This window comes from Cryptomeria japonica, chromosome 1 (assembly GCF_030272615.1).
Source record: "Cryptomeria japonica chromosome 1, Sugi_1.0, whole genome shotgun sequence".
In the NCBI taxonomy this organism is placed as follows: domain Eukaryota; kingdom Viridiplantae; phylum Streptophyta; class Pinopsida; order Cupressales; family Cupressaceae; genus Cryptomeria; species Cryptomeria japonica.
In genome coordinates, this window is record NC_081405.1 from 284,169,989 (window position 1) to 284,179,806 (window position 9,818).

A 9,818-nucleotide genomic window follows, 5' to 3' on the forward strand; every position below is an offset into this window, starting at 1 on the left:
GTTCAGTGTCCTCTAACTCCAATGAGTGATTCCTAGATTTTCACTTCCTCTCGAATACTTTTGCCAAAATAATCTCAGGTTTATTTTTGGTTGGTGACCGCTTGGTCACTTTCAGATTGGCAGATATCGATGGCACTACTTTGCCCTTTTTCTTCTTTGGTTCCTCAATCGGTGTGACCCTCTCCAAGTAGGTATCGGTTCTTTTCTTCTTTGCATCTAGTGGTGAGGCAAGTAGGGTAGAGGCATACCCGATCAATATGTTATTCACCACTTCATACCCCATAGGGCCAACTACTTCCATTATGTAGTCATCTCTCCTTATTGTGAAGTAGATGTCATCTTCATACTTCTTCACTATATCACCAGATATCCTCATTCTCTAGTTCATCTTTCATTTGAATTCATCAAAATACTTACCTAGAACCTCAGGATATGTAGTTCCCACTGCTTGTAGACTCTCCTTAATCTGTCTGGAAACTGGTAGGTTAGTAGACCATTGAACATCACTGACTCTAGGGAAATAACCTTGAAAATAGAAGAATAGACTGACCATAAGTTGGCCAAACTTGAACCTCAGTGATTTGTCTTATTTGATGGATTTCTGATTCACCAACAATTGCTTCTGCAAGCAGGTACATAGGTCATATTTATAACCTTCCTTGATCATCCTATAAGTAGCATTCATCGTAGCAGCAGGGACATAATTCATTCTAGTGGGATAAAATATTTTGTAACCAATCACCATGCAAGCATATTTTACCACATCATCAAAAATGGTGTTGACGGTCATTTCCCGTTGGTCATTCAAAGAACCGGTGAGCTCTATCATTTTAGTTTTGGTGACCTTCCATAGAATTGGTACTTCTTCAACATTACAAAATCCGGTGATGGCATGAATCCCTTCTGGTGTGATGTCATGGGTCTACTCGAGATACATCTTGTCACCATGCACTCTGTTGAGGATAATGTGAATATGTTCTTTAAATTCTTCCAGAAAGTATACTGCATTATGTATTTTCATCTTCTCGAGGATGCTATACTCTGGTTTGATCTTCTTGTCATCTCCACAGAACAGACTTAGCTGGGAGTGAATTACTAGGGATCCTAGGTCTTCCAACTTATAGTCTATATACCTTGAAATATCTCCCTTGACAATGACTCTAGTAGGAATTTGAGATAGGGCATTGTATCTCATTTTCCTTTGAATAAACTCAGGTGTATCTTTAGGTGCACTAGAACTAGAATGTGATGCAGAAGCCATAACCAAATGACAAGAAAGAATTTTCAGAAAATACCTTCACAATTTGAAATTTAGCTTTTCCAATATCGCGCATAGTACACCACTTCGAATGCTAGTTCACTGCTTAGTGTTCTTCACTGATTGCTTGAAGATGATTGCAAGATTTTGCACATGATTTCTCCAAATGTTAAACAAATTGCTCTAGTTTCTCTTCTCTTGAATATTCTTCTTTTTTAAACAGATAAGTGAAAATGATGACAAAAAACCTTTTAAACAAACTCTCATCGACCATAATAAATGCATCACTACTAGGGTACAAACCCTAACTTTTCCTTTTACTGCTTCAGATCTTTTGCCAACTGATAGGTAACATATACTGGTAAAGGTCTTTACCAATATAAATCGAAGGTTCAAAATATTTCATCGATATGTTCCCCCTAAGCTTTTCTGAAGCTCAGTTTGTCGGTTCAGAGACTTCCACACTAGGTGTAGAAGAACGTTCATCCTGTGACTCTTCTTCTGATTTCTTTTTTTAGGTTTTATTCATTTCCACCTAAATGGTTTCAACATCAATCTTCCCTTCTAGAGTGATCGGTATATCACCTAATAGGTTCTTTCTCAGTCTGCAAGTTCTGGCAGTGTGTCTCAGTTTGTTGCAATGATAGCATACCATTCTAGGTGTTCTCCATGGTTTGTTATTCATACTTACTTTCTTCCTTTTGCATGTTGTAGTAGTGTGACCGCTACCACGATAGATCAAACAAGTTTCTTTCCAACTAGTTGTCGCTTGATAACCGACAGACCGATGGTCATAGGTATTGTACCGGTTGGGATTCCAGTTCACAGGAAGTTCTAGAATAACTCCTTGAGTCCTTGGAGAATATCTCCTAGTGTTGTGCAAAACCAGCCTGCATTCAAATGCTCTATTCCCAAACTTGTTGCATGCATAACAGTTTCCATTGAATCTATTGGATCTAGGCATACTGTTTTGAAAATAAGGAAAATTGTTGTAGACCTTGCTTCTACACACATTGGCAATATGTCCTTCTTTGAGATAATTAAAGAAAATAGGTTTAAATTTTTGCTTATCTTTATGCTTGGATGTCGGTTACTTCTTTGATGCTTCAGCTTTTGTTCCAGAGGTCTCACCTTCCTCATACCCAGAGAAACCAAGTCCAGTGATATCCTTTGCCGGTTTTGCCAATTCCAGATTTTTCTCTAGCTTAGTAGTACTCTGATTGAATTTGGCAAGTATTTCCTTTGACTCGGTAAGTTCCTTGGAAATAACAACATTAGATTCCATCAAGGTTGCATTCTCTAAAATAGCCCTATTTAGTTTACCTTGTATTGCTTCTTTTTCCACTTTACTCTCTTGGAGATGAGCGGTAAGAGTACTAATTTCTTGCTTCAGCTTGGAGATCTCATGATCTTTGTGTTTTACCAGATCTTCAGCTTTCCTTTTCTTCCCAATCTCCTGAATCATTCTGATATTCAATCTTTCCAACTCCCTTCTCAGATTGACTTTAGATTCATTCAGTTTTTCAACTTCTTCAACTAGGGCATCCATGTCAGCTTCATCAGAAGAGCTATTTTCAGTGAGTTCCATCCGTTTCTCAGCATGCTATCTTCTTTTGGCCAAAGAGGCTTTATACTTGACTTTGAGTTCATCATAGGCTCTCTCAGTCTGAGTGAGATGATGAGTAAGTTCCCTCACACTGTATTCCACCATATCTCCTTCCCAGTGGTTAGACTTATAGAAAGGTTGGCTCTGGTACCAATTGATGAATACTAAGAGGGGGGGGTGAATTAGTTTGCCAAAAATACTGTAAGCACACTTTTAAATAGTTTAGTAGATAACCGGTGTAGCAGATTCACTAATAAACTGGTTAGGATAAATGCAAACCAAATAGAAAACAAAGCATTCACCCACAAGAGCACAATCACCATAACACAAGATATTTGACGTGGAAACCCAAATGGGAAAAACCACAGTGAGCAAAAACTCACAAGTAACTATCTGTAGAATAGCAACTAGACTGGTTAAGGTCAGACCAGTTAAGGTCATACAATGTTCTTCACCACAATAGATCCTGTTAGGAATCTAGATCTCTATTAAGAGATAAGTCTTGTTAAAGACTACCTGTTAGAGGATTTAAGATCCACAGTTGTGAACCACCTTGTTAGAGGATTTACAAAGGCTTTGCTGAGCCTACCCGGTTAAGGGCTTTAGACTTGTCAAAGATGTGAGTAATAAACAAGTGAATGATCTAGATGCTAGCACAATATGCTTAATTATATCCTTGACAACTCCTTGTTAATGCATTTCAGCATTACTTCAGTCTTCAATATCTCCACACTCTATCTCTTCACACAGACCTAATCTTTTGTTTTATGATCGCACATAAGCTTTTCTATTCTATATCTCACATATGCAAACCCTAGACATGATGTCCTTATAAAGGAATTTGATTTCATGTCGGTCCAATAGAATTAGACTACAAGTTCCTAGGTACAGTGCATCTAGACACATTTTGTAACATGGCACAAACACACCGCCAAAGTGTCGATGGATGATAACTCATCACACATTATAGTAATACTGGTTGGTAACTTATCACAGATATATACCGATTACTGGTTGTCAAAAATGAAGACTAGAGGATCGTAGTGTTCCAATCAAAATTTAACTACCGCTTGAGTCCTTCGTACCGCTTGAGATCCTCAAACTGGTTGCAATCTTTAGTCAATCTGTGACTGGTAAACCATCTTCTACAAAATATCAATAGTCTAAAGACTATTCATTCAATAATACACAATATCGGTTGGAACAATTACCAGTTGAGCATAACTCATACATCAAGAAAGTGTGTGTCCATCAATGACAATCAAAACATCATCAAAATGCCAACAATGTACACTGAGTGAATCCAACTGGGGACTCACCAAACCTCTAAGACTTCTGGATTTTCTTATGATTTTTGTCTTTTTATTTCTCAAGAGTAGAAATTGGGGCTTCCAAAACCAAAATTTGACCATCAATGGATGTAGTCAATGAATTCAATCCATCAAAAGAATTGGCTATACTTGCAATTTTCTCCTGAGATTCCTTAATCTTCTTATCCAAATTAAATGTATGAACATTTGTGTTACAGCATACTCTATAAATATTTGTACACTGCTTTAAAGAATTATTTATCAATTTTAACTTATCATTGATTTCCTTCCTTTTAGACTCAATCATTTGATCAAATGTAGCTCTCTTTGCCTATGTGAACCTCTCCAATGCTTGTCGGTTTAATATCTGCTGCAAGGATTTAAAATCCTTTGAAATGTTCTTTGTAATTGTCTTAAGCTTGTCAGATGGGCTCACTTCTCTGTCAAACTTGCACTCTGGGACTAGTCTAGGAAAAACAATGATAAACTAATCAATAATCCCTTTATCCATAGATCCCTCCTTCATCATTTTCTGTGCAGACATCATCATGAGTTCAGTAGAGCTCATCTTAGTTATGCTTTTCTTTTCAACCTACAAGGTGTCAATTGACAACAATGATGGACTCACTATTGGTTCCCTACCAAATTCCCCTTTCTTCTCCTATGATATTTTAACCTTTATAGCTTCCTCACTTGCACTGGTGGCTTCGCCCCTTGGTGAAGTCTCAGTAACTGTCAGTTCCTCCCTAGGAACTATAACCTCATCATGTACATTTGTATCCGAATGACTATTGTCCTCAACATTAGTATCCTATACATTATCAACCTTTACACTCTCTGTATTTATCGGTATCTCAACATTTTCCTCTATATTTGTATCTACTTGGGGCTTAATTTCTACTAGCTTAATTTTTTTCAAAATTGAGGGTGAGGTACCCATAATACCCTTTCCTTTTCCTTCAACCAGGATGTCTACAATATTTTTTATTTTATTTCGATGAAGTATAAAAACCACGGTTCTCTTAAAATAACTTAACCCATGCCTTGTGGGTCTCCTTGATTATCTCATTTACTCTACCTAACATAAGACTGATTATAGTATGTTTCCTATTAAATATTTTCCTATCTACAAACTCAAGTATCTTATCCATATCATCTAGAGCAATAGAAACACAAATAGATAAAAACTCTTGTATATTTATATGATTGTCATCTTGCATTGCTGATAGTCTCCTAGCATCTAACATATCATACAATTCTGTCGGTATTTGGTTTTCAATTTCTATCAAGGATTTCTTATAAATATCCAAATATAACAATACTACTTCCTCTACCTCTCTTTGTTCATCATCCTTTAAATGTTCATAATAAAATTGTATATTCTTTAAGATACCATCCTTAGTAATCTCATTAACTAACTCTGCACAAGTGTTTGGTGTAATGATAGTTACATTACCAGATTCAATTATCAGATCAATGCCACCCTTCTTCTTCCTTCTTCTAGTACCAGATGGAGTAGAAGGTGTTTCTTTTGGAGCTCATTTCTATGTCGGTAACTTGAATGTAACATTCCTAACCAGTTTATTTTTAGCCTCTACCTTGGTTTCTTCTATTTTATTCCTTATTACCCTTTTGAATTCCAAAGGTGTGTCATCTTCAGATGCAAATTTTGCTACAATAGGCGAATACTTATGGTTCTTTTCTCTTTCTGTCTTTCTTCGGGACAACGTTAATCAATGCTTTTGATGTCCTGTGAAACCTTTTCAACAAATTTACTTGTCTTTCCTTCCTACTTCTCTCTCTTCTTCTGGTTGAACTCAGTTTTAACCTCTTGTTTCTTCTACTTAGCAGTACCACAGGGTTTCTCAGCTTCATCAATAGGTGCATCAATCAACATCTTTGCATAAGCATCTAAAATCTATGTATCAACTTCATAGCCCATCTCCTCAGTCCAGATCTTTTGGGGTTTGACCTCTTCCATGAGTGTTTCATATTTCTTCACCATGAAGCATATGTCAGATGAGTATTTCTCAACAATGTGCTTAGGAATCATTTCTCTAGATTGCATAGCCTTCTGTAATTCCTTAAAATAACCCCATAATTTGTCATCTCTTTGACTACCCAATGTAGCAATTGACTATTTCAGTTGCCTCCCTACCAGGATATCAAATACCCATTGTCTCTTCCCAAAACCGGGAGTCTCATTGATGAAAAATAACATTAAATAGACAATTAGGTTACCATACCTAAAATTCCCTTTCTTTTCTCCTTTAATCTTTCCTAGGTTTATCAACAACTCATCCAACATCCAACTACATAGATCCAATTTCTCATTTTCTCTCATCATTTTTCTTTCGGTCTTCAATCTCCTTAAACATTCTCATAGTTATATATTGCATTTCATTTCTCATGACCATGTTCTCTTGACTCAACTTCTAACACTGTTCCTTAAGTGCATCTTTCTCTTCATAATATTGATTTTGAAAAAGTTCCTTCCCCCTACCTTGAATAGATGACAGCCTCTCCCATAGGACAAGAATGAATTCCTAAGTAGAATTCAATTCATTTTGTAACTTTAAGTTCTTTATCCTTTCAGCATAATAATCTTCAAGTGCCACCTCAAGTTGCTTTTCCAAACTCATATCCATGAATTCTGGATTCAAGATCTCCCTCAAATTGTTAAACTTCCTCGGAGGAACAAGGCTCTGATACCGATTGTTAGAATCCAAGAACATTGAGAGGGAGGGGTGAATCTATATTCTACTAGTATGATAAATTTTAACCTTACTAAAGCATGCATACACCAACCGGTATACCGATACATATAGAATTGAAAGAATTAAAGCAACCAATAAGCCAATCACATAAATGAATACCATAACACACACAAGTATATGTGGAAAACCTCAAAGAGGAAAAACAATGATGGGATTTGTGACAAAAAATATCACTCCACTAGCCATATGAAAATATATTACAAAATATAGGGGCCTGCACTTGCAGGAAGGCTTACGGCCCAAAGCACACTATTCAATCATAAAAAGATCCTCACTGACTACATATAAATCTAGACTACAATCCAAAGAAATGAATGAACTACAAAGATAGCATCTTGTTGTCATTGATGGAAACCTTGCAATCTTATGGCACCGGCAGGCACTGACACCAACAGACACTACACCGACAGATAGTTCACCGGTAGCAACAATAATGTTTACCGACATCCTACTCGACAGGATTTTGATTATTGTATTTTGTATTTAATTGTAACATCTTTGTAAGCCGACATGACATGTTGTAATAAGACTCATATATAAGTATGAGATCTTGTATATCATTTGTGTGATACGACATAGAGGATATATACGATGGATATGAGAAGGGTTTATGGTTATTGTATGAGCTTAAACTGGTACTGAACTTGGCATAGTATATGCTTTTTGTAGTAGTACATTATATTGGATTCTCATAATCCATTTTGTAAGTCAGTGAGAATTCCTTTTGTAATTGAGCAGTGAGCTCTAGGCAGTTGGCCTTCTTGCATGTGCAGGCTCCTCTTGTAAGTAATATCCATTCATTGGCCATTGAGTGAATATTGTGGGTCACAAATCCCACCAAGGTTTTTCCCACACCAGGTTTCCTCATTAAACATCTTCTGTTATGGTGTACTTTCCATGTTGTCTTTACTATTCTTATTTACTGCATTAATTCTTATTTACTAGTACACTATTTTGGAATGCAGAATACTTAATAAGGTCAAATATTCTATAAACCGGTTAGATACCGATTCACCCCCCCTCTCAGTATCTTTGGGATTATCATCAATCCTAACAATTGGTATCATAGCCTGATCCTCTATTTTCAAAAGCCTAACAGCTTGAGGAAGATTCTAACACCAATATAGATGGAAAACTTGAGAAAGCAATTAGAAACAACTCTTGCAGATTATGATGTAGAGAAATTGAAGAATATCAAACTTGAAAATGACTTGAGGACTACACAGGAATTCATTCAAGGACTTTAGGAAAATCTTACTATTGCTAGAAATAAAAGAAGAGAACTTCATGAGAAGATACAGAATGATGATGATGAAAAGGAAACTCTTAATGAGCTTGTAAGCAAGATGAGGCAAGAAAACATGACCTTGAGGAATGAGATGCAAGATATGATTGATGAATACTAAGAGGGGGGGGTGAATTAGTATACCAAAAAATACTATAAACAAAATCTTAAATAGTTTATCAGATAACAGGTACAACAAATTCACTAATAAACTGGTTAAGATAAATGCAAACCAAATAGCAAACAAAGCATTCACCCACAAGAGCACAATCACCATAACACAAGATGTTTGACATGGAAACCCAAATGGGAAAAAACATGGTGAGGAGAAACTCACAAGTAACTATCTACAGAATAGAAACCAGACCAATTAAGGTCAGACTGGTTAAGGTCATACAATGTTCTTCACTAGAATAGATCCTGTTAGGAATCTAGATCTCTATTAGGAGATAAGTCCTGTTAAAGACTACCTTGTTAGAAGATTTCACATCCATAGTTGTGAACCACCTTATTAGAGGATTTACAAAAGCTTTGTTGGGCCTACCCTGTTAAGGGTTTCAGACTTGTCAAAGATGTGAATAATCAACAAGTGAGTGATCTAGCTAATAGCACAGTCTGCTTAATTAGATCTTTGATAGCTCATTGTTAATGTGTTTTAGCATTACTTCAGTCTTCAATATCTCCACACTCTAACTCTTCACACAGACCTAATCTTCTCTATAATGATCGCACATAACTTTTTCTATCACACATCTCTTACATATCTCTGTTATACAAACCCTAGACATGATGCCCTTATGAAGGAAATTGATTTCATGTCAGTCTAATAGAATTAGACTACAAGTTCCTAGGTTCAGTGCATCTAGACACATTTGGTAACATGACACAAAATCACCGCCAAAGTGTCGGTGGATGATAACTCATCACACATTATAGAAATATCAGTTGGTAACTCATCATAGAGTAATATCGGTTGGTAACTGATCACAGAGTAATATCTATTATTACAATATACCAATTACCGGTTTGTCAAAAATGAAGACTAGTAGATCAAAGTGTTCCGATCAAACATTAACTATAGCTTGGGTCCTTCGTACCACTTGTGATCCTCGAACTGCTTGGGATCTCCATACCGCTTAAGCTATTTAGTCAATCTGTGACTGGTAAACATCTTCTGCAAAATACCGATCATCTAAAGACTATACTTTCAATAATACACAATACCAGTTGAGTCATAACTCATACATCAATAAAGTGTGTGTCCATCATCAAGAAAGTGTGTGTCCATCAATGACAATCAAAACATCATCAAAATTCCAACAATGTCCCCCTTTGGCATTGATGGCAACACTTAGGAAAATTTTGACATCTTATTGTTTTTACAACAAAAATGCCATAATCAAAATTACTCCTCCTAAGCATATATGCTATCCCTTTTGCAGAAATTACAATGTATACTACTTCCCAAAATGATAACATTCACCAAAATTTTAATGTACACTACTCCCCCTTTGCCAACAATGACAAAGTAATGCAGAATAACCCTTGTTTCCTTATATATAAAAATAGAGTAAATGTTCAT